This window comes from Dendrobates tinctorius, unplaced genomic scaffold (assembly GCF_039654945.1).
Source record: "Dendrobates tinctorius isolate UK_male_01 unplaced genomic scaffold, ASM3965494v1 ptg000203l, whole genome shotgun sequence".
In the NCBI taxonomy this organism is placed as follows: Eukaryota; Metazoa; Chordata; class Amphibia; order Anura; family Dendrobatidae; genus Dendrobates; species Dendrobates tinctorius.
The window spans coordinates 22,880,334-22,901,551 of NW_027361870.1; the positions used below are offsets into that span (position 1 = coordinate 22,880,334).

The 21,218-nt window shown below is 44.0% G+C and overlaps 1 protein-coding gene across 1 annotated transcript in view; it reads left to right on the forward strand.

The window, feature by feature from the left end:
- The first annotated feature begins 11,126 nt into the window (after positions 1 to 11,126).
- Positions 11,127 to 21,218, forward strand: part of FERMT1 (FERM domain containing kindlin 1) — a 98,114-nt gene continuing 88,022 nt past the window's right edge. The window contains exon 1 of the mRNA XM_073553872.1: positions 11,127 to 11,257. The gene's annotated coding sequence lies outside the window, so the exon portion shown is untranslated. The remainder of the gene's footprint in view (positions 11,258 to 21,218) is intronic.

The following is a 21,218-nucleotide window of genomic DNA, read 5'->3' on the forward strand; positions in this document are numbered from 1 at the left end:
TCAAATTCGTGAAAAAATTAGTTCCATTTTATTGGCATCCAGATAACATGTATTCTAAACGTTTTCTGTCCAACACAGGACCTTCATCAGAGAATTGTCACAAGATTTACTGGATGCTGCTTTTGTAGCTATGAATTCTATATAGCGCTAAAGTATTGCGAAATACGTCGCTGTGGAATGGCGCTGCGATGGTGGCCCCTTCAGGCGTGCGGTATGTACCGCTCTGAGCAGAGGACGCCATGATGGTGTGTGTGGTGCGAAGGTGTTCCGCTGGTGGTATCGCGCAAGAGGATGGTGCCACCAGCAGTTTCCATATTAAGACACCCATCACTTTTGTGTCCCAGTATGGCGGTCTGTGAACTTATGCTGCTTGGAATTCTGGGATCCGAACACATCTGGACGGAACAGGATGTGAAGACATTACAAGGTAAGTATATATTAGATAGGGGAGTTGAGTTCTGCATATTTTTTGTATAAATTGGAAATTCCAAGGATTAGACATTAGCTACAGCTGATAACAGTTTTATGATGAAATTATCCAGAGCTAGCCATACAGACAGCAATGCAGTCATCACTTTACATCAGGGCACCATTGAACGCCTCCATACTCTTGATTTACTTGTATATGTGGAGAAGTGCACGGCAAGAGGAATTGCAATTGTAAAGGAATTTTTCTTGTGTGTCCACAGGCAAATGAGATTGTAGCTCTGGTAACACTATCTGTAAGGGCTCAAGCAGATGTCTGTGGATGTCAGTCAGATCAAAGACCGCAATGCACGGACTGGTGACGGGTCTCCTGACAACCTCATAGAACTATGTGAAGTTGTTATGCTCTTGTCAGGAGACCAGCGGCAAGTCATTGTTTTGGGGTCCTCGATCGAACCGATATCCAAGGGTTCAATGTCTGCATAAGCCTTAATAGTCTTGTTTCAAATGGGTTGTCCAGTTCCTTGAAAGAAAAGAGTGCCGTAAATGTTATAAAATATAAATAAACACTTCACACCTCTTCAATCCCTCACCAATCCAGGCAGTGACTACCAGTCTTTGTTAATAGGCTTCCAGTATGTGACAATTGCAGCCAATCAGTGGTGTCAGTGGTCAGGTACCATACTACTGCCATCTCCACTCAGCTCTGAGCCATGATGTCAAAAACTCTATTACTGAGTTCACTGATTGGCTGTAGTGGTTGCATGATGGCAGCTTGCTATCAAAGACCAGCAGGGAATGCCTGTCTGGATCATCAGCCAATTAAAGAGATGAGTAGATTGATTAGATTTTTTATCAGCCAACAAACAATATAGCACTCTGTAATGCCATAGCATGCAAACATGAAATATATAAAATTTGAATTGCATTACTGCTCTAGAAAACTGGAAAAAACGAGAACATCCAGATCATAAATTGGCCAATTTATGTATACCCGGCAGCCAGGATAAGGTGATTCTCATTGCTAGGAACCTGCCTATGTGAATCCTCTCTTGGGCTAAAGCCTACATTTACATCAGAAGATAGGATCCTGTTGTAATTAAAAATGCCTGAGGCTGAGGGGTGAAGGACTCAGTCAGAGATATCAAAAGACTGACCGTCGCGGCACCTGCGCAGGCATAATTCTCTGCCCTGTTGAGGGCAGAGCAGAGAACAGCAGTGCACAGGCGCCAGACCTCTCTGACCTTTCCCGGCTCCTACGCACTGCAGTACTCTGCTTTGCCCTCAACGGGGCAGAGAATTACACCTGCCCAGGAGCCGCGACAGAACCAAGGAAGAGGACATCATCGCTAGAAGATGGGAGGCACCGGACCCAGACCACGACACCCATCGGACCGGATTGTCCCCCTGGGTGAGTATAATATAACTCATTTTTCTTATCTTTCAGGTGACATCGGGGGCTTATCTACAGCATTACAGAATGCTGTAGATAAGCCCCTGATGGCGGTGGCCGCATCTCATATGCCAAAAATGAGGTGACAGATTCCCTTTAATGTATCATGGTGAATTGCCCATTAATAAAGATAAAGCCTAGAAAAAATTACAATGGACACTCCCTTAATTCTGTAACATATAAGCAACACAGAGTCAGAATCCACCAAGGTAAATGAATATAACAATATGTTTATTACAAAATTCAAAAGCACTGGCAAGAACAAATAATTTAAACGAGTCAATAGCGATGACACAAGGTGTTAAATGTTACGAATTCACTGAATTATAACGGGTACAGATAGTAAAGGCCAATACATATATCTCCAAATTGTGTAAAACACTAACACTAAAAATGATATATAAAAGTCTGGGACAACAAAAAATGAAAGTATAAATGAAAGACTGGCAATTATATTAGTTATCAATCAGATGTGAAGTAGCCAGTACAATAATACTGTGTCCCTAAACCTATATAGGCGGAAAGAGTGGGGTGAAAATGTCTATGTGCAAAGAAAGTGTAGCAGGAGTAAGTTCAGTAACACTTACACACAAAAGTAATATCATTAAAATGCAAGGTGAAGAGAATGTATATCCAAAGGGGCCATCTTACCCATAGTAGCTCACAAGGATAAGAGCGATAAGCAGCCCCATTGCGCATTTTGCGTTGGCTCCATCATAATGTCTTTGTACAGATCTTTGAGTCTTTCAAAATACTCTCACTTCTCCATGGAGAAATAGACGATGACATCCTGACACCTTATAGGAACCTCAGTCAGCAGCTCAATCATCTTGTAGGTGAGTTCTAGGATCTTCTGGTCATTGATGTCCCCATGTATCAGGGGGTGAGGTGGAAGCCCCGTGATAGAGCTCAGGGGTCTTACCCATTCCTCACACACATGGCACTGACAGCGCTCACTAGAAGTCTTCACTACTGTGTAATCCTTTCCAGTAAACCGGAAGAGGATCTCTAGGGTGAGGTGTAGTATCCTCTCCGTGATCTTGTCCCTGTCCCTATCCATCCTTGATGAGTCACTCAGGAAAATTCTCTTATATAGAAAATTTGCACTAAAAAGATCCGATATTGTAGTTACCTTCACCTGCAGAGCAGCATATAATAATAAGCATTATTCCAGCAAATGTCCACCAAATACATTAAAAAACAGAAGTCAGATAACAGTCCATGATATTTTAGCATCCACAGTTAGAAGCTTTCCAACGCAGGAAGCTGCCTCCCACCTTGCGTGAAAGCAGTCTTTAGCCTGGCCATTTAGTAAAATACTAGTTGCACGTGTCTAGTGTTTTCCATGTAGGGTCTTCATCGTCCTATTAAGAATGATCGTTCAAATGACAATATACTGCAATTATTACTGTACCAGCGAGGAAGTGATTGCGGGTTCAAATCTCCTAGGGCAATGAAAATAATTAAAAAATTATTTAAGAGATTTTTGGAAAATATTCAATAAAGAGCAATATAACAATGTTAAATCATGCATTTTCTCATTCCCTATATTAAAAAAATCTACAAAAAAATGCATGCCAGAATGGTACAGATATAAACTATTGCCACCCTTGCAAAAAAAAAAAAAAACACAGTTTCATCAACAGAAAATATTAAAAAAAAGGTATGGCGCATGGAAGTTGAGGATGAAAAAGCAATCGTGAAAACATCTAACCCCAGCAATATGGAGTTAAAAGGGTTTTCTACAACACTGATATTGATGACCTATCCTTACTTTTCACCTCTACTCTCCCAGAAAGATTTTATCATTCCTTATACTCTTATGGTACAGAATACCACCATGAACAAGGTCCAGATGGACCAAAATGTTGGTGCATTCCAAGTGTTTTGCTATCTTTCTCTGTCAGCCTCTATTCACATGAAAGAAGCTGAATTAATAGTTTCCTGGAGCATCCATTAAACAGAGTGAAGGAGCGCCAGTGTCCTGCTCCATCACACTGTTTACATGGGGCCGCTGTTGGCAAATGGTCAAGTGGGGGGCCTGGTGTTCTGATATTATGACCTATCCTATGGCTGGTTTATGATTATCACTGTAGTGGAAAATCACTTTTTTATGTTCACTCATTAGCATCTAAACAAAACTGTAATAATAGAGTTCAATGAGCTTAAAAGGAAGTTTTTTGGTGTGTACATTTATTTCCAAAACATTTTTGGCAATTTTGCTTTTTGTTGTTTTTTTTCCATATTGCACAAACTTTATTAAAAAATAACCAATCAAACAAGTGTTACTCGCACTATGAATCAACAGAAGATAAAAAGTATTTACCTGTAATGACGGGAAAATCAACTTATAAGCCTTTGTTGCAGAGAAGAAGTAAAATTTGATTGATCAAACTATAGGGGAAACAAGAACAAGATCCAAAATCAATCCTCAATTAAGAGTAATAAAATATCAGGGCTGCACTCCAAAAAAATATATATCAGTGCTGCACTCTAATAGTTAAATCCAGTTACTAGCATTGTACTGTGCAAATATAGATAAAACAAATATAGTGGGGGAGCCATAAAATACTACAAATATAATCTAAATAGCTTCACCATAACTATTACCTCTGGGGAGGGGTGTGATAAATAACGTCCGGTGGTTCACCAATGTGAACAGGTTATTGGATGAAAGGTTCACCGCTATGTGCAGTCTTTTAGACGGTGACACTAGAAAAAGCCCGCGACATATACTTAGCTTGTTAGTCAGTTGAGGGATCTCCTGGTTAGTAGATGTAAACAGTCAAATAAAACCTCGAGCTCTGTTCCGGCCAGTAACAGGCTCAGAGTGCAGGTAAACGTCCAGTAATCCTCAAATAGTGAGCACCAACAGTGGCAAAAGACAAAGGGTGAGCGCTCACCGGAGTTGATAATGTCCAGCGGCGGCAATCATACCAGCTGCATTGTAGATTATGAGCGCCCGCAGTCAGCGCGATATGATCATGGCAGGACCTTCAGTGACGATGCAGATCACGTGACGCGCGCAGTCACATGATCCCCAGTAACAGGAGTGATGCTTGAGCCGTCACGCGACATTATCAACTCCGGTGAGCGCTCACCCTTCGTCTTTTGCCCCTGTTGGTGCTCACTATTTGAGGATTACTGGACGTTTACCTGCACTCTGAGCCTGTTACCGGCCGGAACAGAGCTCGAGGTTTTATTTGACTGTTTATGTGATGCTCCTGAGGCTCAGTCGCCACAGAGGTACTGCACCTTCTCCTAAGGTGTAGTGCCCCACCATCCAGGTAAGGTAGGAACTCCTGACCACGCTCCAACACTCGCATCCCACACAACACAGTAGTTTAGCAAAGCCACATTGAGGCTCCATGCTCAGAGGGTAGCACAGCACCTTTGGTGGTTCCCTGCTTGGAACACTAAATGTGCTGGGAGGCGGGTGGAGTTTAGAATATAAAAGAGAGGGAAGGTTTAGGATTACAGGTCAGTCTGGAGTGGGAGTCGGAGAGAGATGGTCACTCAGAAAGGAGTGAGGATCCCTGGAAGAAGGGATGGAGGAAGGAGTGCTGCAGATGCCTCAGTGATCTGAGCCAGCTGGCACAGGAAAGGAAAGAAGGAGAAAGACATTGAACTGCAACCTAAGCTTCCATAAGAGAGAGAGAGAATAGTACGGAACGAAGGAGAAAAGAGAACAGAGAGGACGTGGGTTAGAAGAGAACCCTGCCTATAGGTTCTCAGCGCAAGGCCGGGGCCCGTTCCCCGAGGTTGTATGGACACTTATGGTTCTGCAGCAGACACCGGTGGAGTAGTCGGCTGTAAATGCACTACTCGCATCTAAGACTTGGGGCACAACAGCAACTGAATAGAGAGCCGGGACTCAGGAGAAGGGCGTCCCCGACGCAGGCTACAGCTGTCTGCCTTACAAGTAGAGTTCTTGGGAACATCTGTCAGGAGGAACTCCAGTGTTGTGAGTTCATTTTCCCCTTCACCGTCGATGTCTGATGAACTCCCTCTTCTGGTGAAGGAAGGTAGTGAGGCTGATTACCAAACACCTGATCTGGTAGATGATGACTGGGTAACAGGAAATTATGACTGGATATAAAGCAGCCGATGCCCTTCTGAGTCGCTGGTGATTTCTCTGCTGGATTCTTGGAGACCAGTCTGATTCCTGCTTCCTAAAGATAAGTTTTTGCTCTGCTATTGAACGTATTAGTTTTGTTTTGTTTACCTTGCTTTTTGGAGTTCAGCCATCCCCGGTCGGGGGTGTGCTGAGTTCCATTTTTGTCTCTGATCAGTTTGTCTCTTTGCTCTGTCTTCAGAATTTACCTGAGTGCTGATATAGTCTTTTTGAAGTCCTAGCGACTTCAGGGCCTGTTTTTCCTATCAGACGGTTGGGACATTTTTTGGTAGGGTTTTTTACGGATTGCAGACAGCAGCTTTTCTATCCTGTCCTTTTTAGTTAGCTTAGGCCCCATCGTTTGCTCAACCTATCTTTCTATCTGTGTTAGTGTTTTCATCTTACTTCACCGTCATTATATGTTGGGGGCAGCCTATTGCTTTGGGGTCTGCTCAGGGGCAGTTTAGATTTCCCCTTTCTTTCTTTAGGTCTATTTAGTTCTCCGGCTGTGATCGAGGGGATTGTAGGAACCCCCCATGGCTACTGTTAGTTGTTGTGGATAGGATCAGGGGTCTGCAATCCGATAGCTACCAACCTCTCCGGTTTTCTGGACTTAGCTTGTATTTTTGTTTTTTCCTCCTTCGGTGACTCATTCACAACACTCCAGTGTAACTCAGTACTAGGAGATCTTCACACTTAAAGGCGCTATAGAGGAGACGTTCAGAAAGGTACATGTTGGCGGAGTGTTGGAAGGGAGAGTCCTATCTTGCCTGGAAGTTGACTGAGTCCCTGACCTGGAGGACACAGCACGGAGGCAGGCACCTGTGTGCACTACAGACTGTGAATAAAGCTTTGGAACTGCAAGCCCTGGTGTCCTCCATTCATTCTCACGCCAACGCACGCAGCACTGCTACATCTGGGTACCAGCATCTACACTGCCCTGGGGCTACAGCTCCGCCTGTGGGGAGCTTCACCATCTTAGCTGCAACACACCATCAGCCCCAGAGGATCTGCGCGCAGCGTCGGCTTAACATCTCCCTTGCCGAATACCACAGGTGGCGTCACGAACTATTCCATTAATTACATTCCACCATTCACTACAAATTACCCCCCCATTACTTGGGCGGCCAAGGCCACGGACCGGGTCACTGCTGCTGTGACACATCCCGCTGACACCGGCCCGGTACCGAGTACCCCACAGCCCTGGGAGGGTGACCCATTTACATCTACTAACCAGGAGATCCCTCAACTGACTAACAAGCTAAGTATATGTCGCGGGCTTTTTCTAGTATCACCGCCTAAAAGACTGCACATAGTGGTGAACCTTTCATCCAATAACCTGTTCACATTGGTGAACCACCGGACGTTATTTATCACACCCCTCCCCAGAAGTAATAGTTATGGTGAAGCTATTTAGATTATATTTGTAGTATTTTATGGCTCCCCCACTATATTTGTTTTTATCTATATTTGCACAGTACAATGCTAGTAACTGGATTAAACTATTAGGCCGGGGTCACACTGGCGAGGAATACGGCCGAGTGAGAGGCGCTAAAAGCACGCATTAGACACGGACAAATGATTCTCTATGGGGTATCTCGCACCAGCCGTATATTTCTCATCGGTATTCTACGGTCCGTGGCAATCGCAGCATGCTGTGATTGTCAGCGTACTACGGCAGTAATACACCAATGCAAGTCTATGGGTGCGCAAAAAATACGGATTACACACGGACCACACATGTGACTTGCGAGAAATATGCACCAGGTGTCTTTTAGCAAAGCCGGCAATTCATTGCGCTATACAGTAAACTCATCCTGACAGGTTTAATAAAGAAACGAAAGAATAGATATAGACACATAGAATACATATATATATATATATATATATATGCATTCTATGTGTCTATATCTATTCTTTGGTTTCCGTTAGAAACCCTGTCATAGGGCTCCATTATATGTCCATTTTGCCAGCCTGCGAGAAAATCTCACTATACGGATTACATACGGATGCTTACATGCGCAAAATATGCGACCACACCTTGATTACGGATGACATACGGAGCACTGTTTAGGGGCCATTCATCCGTATTATGCATGTAAAATACTGACCGTATTTTGCGTCGGTTAGTGTGACCCCGGCCTTAGAGTGCAGCACTGATATATATTTTTTTGGAGTGCAACCCTGATATTTTATTACTCTTAATTGAGGATTGATTTTGGATCTTGTTCTTGTTTCCCTTATAGTTTGATCAATCAAATTTTACTTCATCTCAGCAACAAATGCTTATAAGTTGATTTTCCCATCATTACAGGTAAATACTTTTTATCTTCTGTTGATTCATAGCGCGAGTAACACTTGTTTGATTGGTTATTTATGTTTTATCCCTTGTGGTGTTGGGATTCTTTACTCGCTGCTGAATCAATATTGCACACTAGCGCTGTTGGTCTAATTTGTACTTTATTAAAAATTAATAAATAAAATTAGTAGTCTTACAATTTTCACACTGGATGCTGGGGCTTTTGTAGACTCATAACAGTTAGCCCAAAAGTCACAAAACCATTTTAAAATATAATGACTGTTGTGACCCAGGAATAAAACCCCAATGGCATTTCCTCTGCCCCACTTAACCATAATAAACAGACTCAGAAACCAAATGATGGGTGAAGGTCGGTCACAGCTTTATTGAATGTTTTCTTAACAATCATTTTAAAGGCACTTTACTTCTCTTAAGAACGCGCTCGCTACCAAATGCCCTGCTCTGTATTCGCAGGCAAGTCGGCCAGCGAGCCGTAACTTTGTGCCAATCCTTGTTTCACCGCCGCTGTGACTTGAAAACTATAATAAACAGAACAAAATGAACATTAGGAAATCATCATAACAAAAAGGGGGAGGGAGGGTGGGACAAGCACCTCCGGGATCCGGTCAAAAGGAAAGAGGGAGGGTAGCCACGGATTTGGTGCTATATAACCCCCAGGAAGGGGTTGTGCTAATCCCTACCCAATCCCATTAGCCCCCATACATAATACTCCGCCCCAGCATGACATGGGTGGGCGAGTTCAACTTTAACCCATAATGGAAGGGGAGGGGAGGAAAGGCACCACAGTCAGGGGCACTCTCCTTAATCAGTACAGTGCCCACCAAACTTTTTGCTACCAATTTGTTCAAATTTATTTTTTTAGATTATTTATAGGTAATTTTTGGAAAATAATTATGGAGAAATTCACTGCAGGGCAACGAGTAAGGGTATGTGCGCACAGTGCGGATTGCCCTGCGGATTTTTCCGTGCGGATTTGGCTAAATCCGCAGGTAAAAGGATCTGCGTTTTACCTGCAGATTTAACTGCGGATTTGGTGTAGAGTTTGTGCGGATTTCCCCTGCGCTTTGACACCTGCGGATTTCTATAATGGAGCAGGTGTCAAACCGCTGCGGATTCCGCCCAAAGAATTGACATGCTGCGGATTTCAATCCGCAGCTAATCTGCGTGGAAAAATCCGCAGCATCTGCACAGCGTTTTTCATTTTTCATTGACTTTAATGGTACTGTACACCGCAGAATCTGCTGCAGATCCGCAAGCCCAAATCCTCAGCGGATCCGCAACGTGTGCACATACCCTTAAGGTAATCCAATTTTATCTACAATATAAACAGTCAATTGTGTTACATTTGTTATTTTCAACACCAACCCAAAGGCGATCCCAGCAGCTGGACATATCCCGAAGCTCACTGCAGAGGATTCAAAGCATGCTGAATTTATTCCCAGATAAAATATAGGTAGTAGTGAGGAATTGAAGCCAGCAGATTATCGCGCACAATTAGTGTATGCCGCCCAGATCCAAGATTTTGCAGGGCAAAGAGATAATTTCATTAACAATCTCATTGCAGGTGATGAGGTCTACTTTCAACTAAATGGGTTTGTTAATAAACAAAATATGCTATTTTGTTGAGAGAAAACCCAAGAATACTCTGTCAGTAGGTGTTGCAACCTGTAAAAGTAACGATCTGGTGTGGCGTAAGTGGAGAAATAGTTCTTGGTCCTTTTTCCTTTGAGAATGAGACACAACACGCTCGTAACTCGTAAGGCAAATTTTTGGAATTAGGATAATTTTGCCAAATTATGAATTGAAGTGACCTCTACGTTCATCCAGCCTTATGGACATAAGCTACAAAACTAATTAAAAATAATTTCCAAGAAGTACCTTTATTGTTTATAAAAGAATAAATGTGAATTTTTAATACATAAAAGAGTTATTCCATTTTTAAATGGTCTAATGACATTTGACCCACCGTGTATTTCCTGTCCCGTTCAGGAAGAGTTTTAAGCAAAGCTCCTTATTGCAAGGATTACAATGACAGGAAACTCCTCTATACATAGCTGATAACACAAGATCCAAAAATCCCATTAGGCAATGTAATAACTGAACCTGCTCCCCTCTCTTCATAGTGACATTGCACACAATCATTATATGCTTCAATGCAAAGGATACATTCAGTGTCTGACCATTGTGGCTATGTGCATGTGTTGTTTCCTAAAACAACAAGAAATTAGTGTCTAAGAAAAAAACTCAGTGGCCAGTGTGAAAACTAAACGATTTATATCATATATTTTTATACAAATTGTGACGTGAAAAAAATACAATGAAAACATTTTTAAAATACATATTTAACACAAAAAATCTAGGTCATTTTCTAATGATGGCTTCCCTTTAACGAAATGAAAGTAATTCCAGCAGGCAGTGAGAGCTGCATTGTGATGACGTACCAGGGGAAAGAGTTAAATACACAAAGGGACGCAGCCCGCAGGTGCTAAAGTCCGATCTGTAAATCCTTTGCCTTCAGGATACAGCTTTGTTCTCTTAGTAAGTCACACACAACATTGTTTGTGCCTCCTAAAAGCTTGGCATTGGTTTAATGCTAGGAAGGAATTTGTGAAATGTTCACAACTATTCGCGATTAGTGCTTAAACCAAAGCAGATAAATATATCAAGGCGGTCAAAGAATTCATAGTCTGCTGTATCGGTAAAGCTGCGAGTCTCATCTTTGACATGCTGTTACCTGCAGATACAGAAATGCTTGCTTTTGCCAGAAAAGTTGGGCGGGACATTGGAGGGCACTTCTTCAGCTCATAACCTGCCCCCTTCGCTCTTTTTGTCCTCGTCACAGTTGGGTGGAGATTATTGCTGCTTACCTGAAGTGTTTTGTGCCTGTTCTCTTTGGAATTCAGGTGGACACAGAAGGGCACCGTACAGAACACGGGCAACCAAGGTGAGACCACTTTATACATAACCCTAATCATACAATACCGGAATCAATGTCTGCAAGGTATAAAGAACTAGTATTAAGGTGAGAGGGTCACCTTATATACAAATATATCACTTGCGGTACTTATTGTCAGTGGTGCCTTAGGATTGTAATCTATGGTCGCCGCTGCTTGACATGTCGCGGTGGTAATTTATATGTATTTGTTACTGCTTCTTTTATTTAATTCTATCTATACGTCTTGTTTAGCATTTATTTCTGTATTTGGTTTTACTATTTACTAATTTCCTCTGAAATTAATATAGGAGGAAGTATTTTTAGGTAATGTTTAGACTGAGTTGAATGCCTAATCTAAAGGGTTATTCCAGTCAATAATGGAAAAAGTGATAAATGTTAGATGGGTAAGTTCTGACGGCTGGCAGAGGGTGCGAGAAAGGGGTATCTTTTGACTACATTGAATAGTAGTTTCTATGGAGCAGTGACTACATCATATCATCATTACAGAAATGATCAAATTATTACTCATTCATACAGTACGTAGGGCAGCTCATTTACATGGATTTTCCAATCTGTGCAAGTTGTAGAATATCACCAGAATATACCATCATTGTATGATCGTTAGACCCCCACTGATGCACAGTAATGTCTCGGTGACCCTTACTATTTTTCCTTTTTATAGAAGCATTCCCATTTAGAAGCTAAAGGGGGTGTGCAGGACTAGACTATTGATGGGCAGGTGCAGATGATCGTATTGTCTGTACGAGTGCAATCTGACAAAGTATCGGATCACACTCAGACCAATGTTAGTCCATTGGGCTATGCACATGTCCGATCTTTTTCTTGGACAGATACTGTCCAAGGAAAAAATTGCAGCATGTCTGAGTTTGGTCCTATATTCACATCACAGTCATCCATCCAAGTCAATGAGTCCATGGAGCAGGAATATGGAAAAAGAGTCCTATCTGTGCAGTCTGACAGCTTGGAGAAGATGAAGACATGATTTTCTCCATCTTCTAATTCGAGAAAATCAGATCTTACTATGATCACAATCTGATCAAACGCTAATTCGAGTTTGATGAAAGTGATATTTACATAATTGACCCGATTCTCTCAGATGAGGGAATTTACGGTCGTGTGCCTGTAGGTTCGGTGGGGGCAAGCCGGGGGATGGTCCCTCTTCTTACCGCGCAGAGACGAAACAGAGACAAGATGGAGGCAGATTCTGGGTGCAACAGGTCCAAGTTTATTTCACTTGCCGTCCGTCTGACGGCCTCAGAGCACACCGCACTTTCTTTCCCTCACGGCCCTCTGTTTCCAGGGCCGCTCACTCTGTACTGGGGACGCGTGTGCGTACACCGTCCCCTCTTCACTCGCCGACGCTCCTGACAGGTCCATCACTGTGGCCGCCTTAGGCCCGTAAACCAACAGCGCTTCCACTGATCAGTCGTCGTGTCAAATATGGTGTCTCACACCCAGTGCCTCGTCCCTTCTGCGGTCCTTCCTGTCAGGACCACCCCCCTGACGTTCTCTCTCCTCAGTCCCCCTGGTTTAGTTTCTCCTCACAGCGCACAGACTGTCGCAGTCCTCCTGTCACTGGAGCTCCCCCTGGGGACTGGAACCTTCTGGAAGCCTCTCTCAGTATTTATAGCTCTCCCGGTCCCCTGTCACTGTAACCCCGCCCCCCATGACCAACGGTTTCTAAAGCCCTAAGCTGATGTCAAGTCCTTTGCTCACACTCCTCCCTGCCATCTAATGGTCATCCCAAGGTACTGCACGTCCACTACACTTTCCTAGCTGTTTCCCCACTGTAATAACTGACACCTACCTACACTGTGCAAACCTTTCCTTCTTCACTCTGACTAGTCCGTCCATCCGTCAGGTCACCTTCCCTACATGCCCCTGCTCTAAGGATAACTCATTAATTTTACATAGGTGACTGGAAGCCAAAACTCTCAGGTTTAGTCCGACAAGTCAGACCACCAGTGATCACTAAGTAATTGCATATACCATCGATGGAAACATTTCCATTTTTACTATTCTATATATACCCTGTTATATATACAGTATTAAGAAAAGAGTGGTGGGATACATACCGTAGTGTTGTAGTTATAGCATACGGGTATATTTGTAATTTTATGCTTCCACTTTTCAGGTAGTCAGTGAAATTATTGTGGACTGAGGCTCCCATTTAAGTGCTTTTCTTCATTGACTGAGATATATCTATAAAACAGGCTATAGCTGCTCCTTTATCATAATTACACGGATAGGAAATGTAGACATGATTATAAACATTAAATCTTGTATTACCCAACAATATCTTATTTCCAAGTCAGGACCTTGTATGTGCTGCTTACCTTATTACTCAACTAAAGAAAAATTTCTGTGGAAGCTGGGATTTATGGAGTAGCATTGATGACACGAGCATGACACATTGTGTACTGTCAGATATTTTTATATACCCTATTGGGGCATTTGTACCGGAAACTGCAGTTGTGCTGTAAGCAAATAGTGGATGGCATGGACGTCTACTGAGATGAGTGGGCCGGGGGTCTATCTTGCATTTATTAAAACAAGTTTTGAACAGCTGATCGAGCTGTGAACCTTAAGAATGTGAGAATACTAGTCCAAACCTGGTAATTCATTGCCTCGTAAAAACTTTCTTAGAAGAAGACATAAGAATAATGCTTACTGGTGCACAACAAAATGTGTCCTTACACGATCTATGATCCTGCTCATAGACACATATTCGGATTCTAGGAGGGACCCAGCGTCAGTCAAACAGAACACAGAGATAAGATTTGGACATCCATAAACCTAGAACTAAATATCCAGTTATCAATACATTGAATCCAATACTTTCATCATGTCTTGTGAAGTGTTGTGCATGTCCTTTCTACTCCAACCCAATATATCTAGAATTGACCATTTTCTAATATACCCTTATATACCTTTTTGAGTTTAATGAAAAAATTTGGTTTTAATGATATAGCACTTTTATGAGACCCCACTACTAGCCATGTACACTCCATAAGACCATGGTATGACAGGCATCAGAAGTATGTAGTTTTTGCTATGGTAAAAGTTTATATTTCCTGAAAAGTCATCCTTACAAGCTGGTAATAACTTCATTACCTGTCCCTAAAAATGTCTTGCTTCTACAGATTTTTCATTGATCACCAAGGACATATGTGACTCGCCCCCAGAGGCAGTGGGGTACTCGGTACTGGGCCCGTTGATTTCAATGGGAGATGTCACAGTGGCAGTGACCCGGTCCGTGGCCTCAGGCAGTCAATGTAAAAGGGGTAGAGCGATGGGGATAAAGTTATTGTGATGACTCGTGATGCCACCTGTGGTTTCTGGTCAGTTTGACCAGCGCTGCAGGGTTGCATCTCTGGGACAGATGGTGTGGTGCAGCAATGATGTTGAAGCTTCCCACAGGTGTAGCCACAGTCCCAGGGCAGTGTAGATGAGGTTGTAAAAAGGGGAGATAGTGTGGAGAAGTAGATGTAGCAGAGCCAGGTGCAAGGCGCAGGAATAAGTGAAGGACACAAGGGCATGTAGTTCCAAGGCTTTACTCACAGTCTGGTGCACACAGATGCCCGCTTCGGTGCCGTGTCCTCCAGGTCAGGGGCTCAGCCAACTCCCAGGCAAGGTGAAGTACACCTTTCCAGCACTCCTCCAACATGTGCCTTCTCTGAATGTCTCCTCACTAGCGCTCAAACTTGTACTTGTAGTTGTGTATTAAACTCAAGTTCCTCCTTCCAGATATTACTTGGAACTTCACTCATACGGCAGACAGCTGTAGCTCGCTTCGGGGACCCCTACTCCCAGGTCCTGGCTCACACACATTGCTATTGTGCCCCCGAGTCTTAGGTGGGAAAAAAGTGATGACAAATTCTATTCCTCTGGTTTCTGCTGCAGGAACATCAGTATCCATACAACCTCGGAGACTGGACTCCAGACCATGCACTTTAACTTTAAGGAAGGGCTCTGCTCTCACCCTTGTCCTCAGTTCTCTTCTCCCCACGATCCATACTAAACTATTTTCCTTCTGAAGAATTAGGCTTTCTCTTGCTCTTTCCCATGCCAGCAGCTCCAGATCACAGGAGTCTGCTGCAGCACTTGCTTTCACTCCATCCCTCTCTGGGGATCTTCTCTCACTCACCAACCCTTTCCTAACATTCCCCCGCTCTCTTGTGCAGTCTAAGCTCCACCCACCTCCCAGCACACTTCGTGTTCCAAGCAGGGAGCCATGAAGGGTGCTCTGCTACACTACTAGTGTTTGTGCTGGATGCAGGTGTGGAGTGTGGTCAGGTGTCTCCACCTTACTTGGATAGTGGGGTACCACACCTCAGGAGGAGGTGCAGTACCTCTGTGGCGACTGAACCCTCAGGGGCGCCACATATGTGCATGTACAATCATGTAATATTAGAGGTTGCAGCAAAAGTATTGTCAGGGTGACTTTCCAGCCCAAGGGGTTGCCACTAAATGTCTAAATATGAGTTTAGGATTAGTGTCAAGACAAGTTGCATAGAGATACTCCTCAGATTGTAAGGCAGCCTCATAATTTCCATGCTTATGAACCTAAAATAACATCTACTGAAAATCTAAATGCAAAGTATTATCAGTGATTGTGGACACACTACAGCCTGCCTGACTAGAGCGGTCAAGATGGTCAATCGGAGATGACCATGTTTCCCAGTATGTTAAGCAATGAGTAGTCTAGTTTATGTCATCTAGGGTTACAATCGTTACTTTATTAGGCCCAATGTTGATAAAGTACTGAAGTTACAACTAGTATCAAGAAAATCAGCAACGTCCATAAAGCACCAATTTATTTATTAAAGCGAACCTGCCTATAATGCAGTAGATAAGCCCCTGGTCCGACCTGAAAGATAAGAAAAAAAAGTTTTATTATACACACCCGGGGGCGGTCCGGTGCAGTCCTGTCCACTGGGTGTCACATGTCCTGGTCCGGCGCCTCCCATCTTCTTGCAATGCCACCCTCCTGTTGCTTCATCGCTCCCCAGTACTTATTTGCCCTGTTGAGGGCAGACCAAACTACTGCAATGCGCAGGCGCCTGGAAATGTCAGAGAGACCCAGCACCTGCACATTGCAGTACCTTACTCTGCCCTCAACAGGGCAGATAAGTATGCCTGCGCAGGAGTGTGATGCCGGGGAGTGATGAAGCAACAGGAGAGAGGCATCGTAAGAAGATGGGATGCACCGGACCTGGACCTGAGACACCCATCGGACCGGACTGCATCGGGTGTGTATAATAAAACTTATTTTTCTTATCTTTCAGATCGGACCGGGGGCAAAACTACTGACAGGTTCCCTTTAAGCTTCCTTACATAGCACAACATATCCAGCACTTTCCAGACATCCTCATCACTGTCCACATTGGGGCTCACAATCTAAATTCCCTATATCTTTAGAGTGTGGGAGGAAACCAGAGTACCCCAACCCCAAGGAAATCCACAAAACACAGGGAGAACATACAAACGCCTTGCAGATGTTGTCAATAGTGGGATTTAAAACCAGGACCCCAGTGCTGTAAGGCTACAATGCTAACCTCTGAGCTAGGTGATCCATAACAGTTTTGCCTCCAACCAGATTGGTCATACTTGTCCTGGAGACTCCATTTTAACAGTTTGACTTGTGCCTCTCTTGACAGCAATCACAGCAGGCCAGGCTTATAGAGTCCCATCTCCCCAATATAGGGCCTCAATATGGCCTTTGAGTCTATTACAGGCTACACCTTATAAGGTCCTTATTACTACTAGTATTATGTAAACCCCCCAAAAAATGGGTTCCTAAAGAGCCCTCTTCTTTCAGAAAAGGCTAATAATTACTTATTTCATGTCTGTTAGGCAGGCAGTAATCCATGGACACAAAAATACAAGGAAGTGTTTCCTATGAACAAGTGAAATAAATACTCAAACTTCCTGTCTGTGTTTGCGGATTTAATACTTGTGCTCATTCCCAAGCAGCCACATATGTTCATGGAGAAGATCACTGCTTTCCCAGAAGGGAGAATATAGATCCGGATGTATTGCTAATTCCCAGGAGAATGAAATCACATTGGAAACATTATTCCTGCTTTTCAATTAAAGTCATAATAGAGAAGAAATTATGACAAGCCCCCTTAAAACGTATTTTATGTAGTGTCGGCGATCGCGTACCTCTTACATGTAATAAGAAAGTTATTTCATTGTTTTTCCAATCAAAAACAAGTTGTCCAATATCTATGTGATAGCAGATCCTGGGGGTTCAACTGCTGGTACATTGAGCCATTCCAAGGTTGTGGCATTGGAGTGACGCGGAGGGGTGCATGCTCGGCCTCTGCTCCATTCATTGTCAGTGGGACTGCCAAGTACAGCTCTCAGCTTTCTCTGGGAGACCTATAGACAATTAATGGAGCAGAAGACGAGTATGCGCTCCAACTCAGTATGGGGCTTCAGAGACCCCTTCCAGGAAATACCATTGGTCCCAGCAGTCAGATACTCAGCAGACAGCAAGCAGTCCCCTTTCCTATGGATAATTTATTATTTTGGGAATAACCTTTTAATATTAAATGCTGATCCTATTGTGAAATCTGGTTAAAGACCCTTTGGTTAAAACTAAGATTCATTATTTTACTGTTTTTTTCGCTGCTTTTTGTCTGCACACATATCTTTTCTCATGCTGTGGTTTCCGGAGTCGTTCTCTTTATTCTCAGAACTACCTATAGCTGCAAGACTCCAGGTTTGGCTGCTTCCAAACACAAGCACAGACACGCTTCCTTAGAAGACGGAGCATACAATGCTTGCCCTCAGGAGAGCGATATTAAAAGGAATGTAGATAAACTTGAGGAATGGCTTTTGTGCATAATTTAGCTGTAAATTCCAGATCGCATGATGTCAAGAGCCGTAACAATATTTTTCTTCAGTAATCTTGTATTTAGTATAACGTGCATACAGGTAATGCTGTCATATGAAAAAAAAAACAACAGTCAATGATAAACTTTATTAGAGGTGCAAATATGTAGAAATCACATTTATCTAACAATAGGAGCCACAGTCTGCTGTAAGCTAATATACAGTTGTGTGAAAAAGTCTTTGCCCCCTTCCTGATTTCCTATGCTTTCCCATGTTTGTCACATTTAAATGTTTCAGATCACCAAATAAATTTAAATATTAGACAAAGATAACACAAATAATCACAAAATGCAGTTTTTAAATGAAGATCTTTATTATTAAGGGAAAAAAAAATCCAAACCTACAGGGACCTGTGTGAAATTGTGTTTGCCTTCCCCTTAAAACATAAATTAAAGGGCACCTGTCACCCCCTCCAGGCGTTTTTAAGTAAAAGAGCCACCTTGTGCAGCACTAATCCTGCATTCTGTCAAGGTGGCTCTTTTCCTTAGCCTCTGTTCCACCGCAGAAATAATTGTTTATAAAGTTGTTCCAAAATACCTGAAATTTGTCAGGTGGGCCGGACTTTCCTCCTCTGCCAGACGCCTCTCATCCATCCTTCCTCTCAGACCTGGCACCGCCTCCTTAGTTTGCTTTTGAAAGTCTGGCGGCTGTGCTGTACTGTATGTTAGGGGGCATGCGCAGTTTGCGCTGCCTGACGTGACCAGGCTGTCAGATAACATCTTGGCCTTTGATCTCGCGCAGCCTGAGATCCCGCCCCGCAGTAGTTTATGATTTTAGATGTTTATGTTTATGATTTATCCACACAGCGGGGCTGAGATTCTCGGGCAGACGATTACAAGGCTGATGAAGCAATGTAGGAAGAAGGAGGCGGAGTGATTTCCGAGAGGTGGAGCGCCGCAGATCACCACTGCGCATGCCCGAAAATCCCAGCCCCACAGTGTGGATAAATCATAAACGACTGCAGGGTGGGATCTCAGGCCGCGCGAGATCAAAGGCCAAGATGTTATCTGACAGCCTGGTCATGTCGAGTAGCGCAAACTGCGCATGCCCCCTAACATACGGTACCGCGCAGGTGCCAGACTTTCAAAAATGCGCCTGGAGGGGGTGACAGGTTCTCTTTAACTGTGGTTTATCACATATTCAGGAAGCTGAGTTAAAATTCCCTAGCCACACGAAGGCCTGATTACTGCCACACCTGTTCTTAATCAAGAAATAGGACTTGCCTGACAAAATGAAGTAGACTAAAAGACCCTAAAAAGCTAGACATCATGCCGAGATACAAAGAAATTACGGAACAAATGAGAAACAAAGTAATTGAGCCATTTCTCAAGCTTTGTGTTATGAATGGTGGAACACACTAAATAAAAATATAAATAAAGTGTGTTCACCGCTCGGGGTCCACCGTGCGGTGGATGGAAAAACCGCAGCTAGGTGATGACAGAGCACTAAGGCGGTAGTGTGCACGGGGTTAAATATCACCCAGGTGCACTACGCAAGCTCTGTTGAAGTCACAGAGCTGCTAATTGTAAATAATAAATATAAGGGTATGTTCACACACTGCAGATTCACCTGCGGGTTTTTTCCCGCGGAACCGCAGGTAAAACCGCAGGTAAAGTTACCTGCGGTTTTGCTGCGGTTTGGCCTGCGGTTTCACACCTCTACTATGTGAAAGGTGTGAAACCGCAGCAGAATCCGCAGAAACAATTGACATGCTGTGGAAAAAAAAACGCAGCTTTTCGGCAAGTAAAAAACCGCAGCGTGAGCACTGCGGTTTTGAAAACCCATAGGCTAACATGGTACTGTACCATGTCTGCGGAACTGCTGCAGTTCTGCAGGGCCAAAACCGCAGCAAAACCGCGGCGTGTGCACATGGCCTTACAGTGCTGAGCCTGTTAGACACACAGTAACTCAGCAGCACACAAACATAAATGGTCAATGGAGTAGTTAAATATAACGGCACTACATCCACAAAGACCTACCGTAGTTACTTGTGTGTAAAGTGTCGCAACTGCGAACGCACAAATAGGCTTCAACTGCAGCACGTCGAGGAAAGTGTCGCAGAGAGACACCGCTAAATCGTAGGCGTGATGTCAGACGCTAGCAGGTGTTGCTGTGAAGCTATGGCGCGCTGGCGCTAATACTGGCTAACTCATTCCCTCACACATTCGTAATATCATAGGAATGGGGTTTCAAATGAGTCATTCACCAGATCATGCATCCATCAACAAACAAAAAGCAGCAAGTATGACTATACTAGCGCATGGCGGAACCGCCATGCGCACTTTCTATAGTGAACGGGACCTTCCAGAAGTCTCCAGAACCCTGAGCTGGACCAATGGAATCAGGAGCAGGACCTGAGCACCTGACTCCTGAACTCCAATGGGAGATCGTCCCACGAGCATGCTCAGAGGATGGGATGAAGGACTTAGCCTCCAGAGAGAGTTGCTGCAAAGCAATCTCCTCTGCAATCTCCTCTGCAGTGGACAGAGAGCAGGAGACTGCAGAATGTGAGGGTCTAGATTCCTGCATAGTCAGGGCAGAAATCTGACTCCTAACATTACCCCCCCTCCTAGGGCCCCCCCCTGAACCCTCCGATCCACCAGCCTGTGCCCGACAGTGGCACAGGCCTCAGACTCATCCAAAGGCGAGCCTGATGTCCTGGTAGGTGAAACAGAAAACCGGGACACACGGAAGGTATCAGCGGAGGCCAGGTCGCCAGGTTTCAGGAGGGACACCCGGGAGATAATGGGAGCGGGAGTTTCAGGGGAATGCCGCCGTGTATCGACGGCCGTCGCCACGCTCCATCTGGGAAGGCTATCCCGAGCACATGAGGTGCATGCCCGAATAAATTTTTTTACGTCCCGAGCCCTGTGCAGCCACCAATACGATCCGGCCAGAGACTTCGTGGTCTGCATATAGCCACGATGGCCGTCCGCATTGGACGCGTGTGCCCACGCGAGAATCTTAGCCCATAAGCGAGGAGGGGTAAAGGTCTCGCCGACCGACTCACAGTCAGACCATTGCGGAGTGCTGTCTTCCTGGGAAG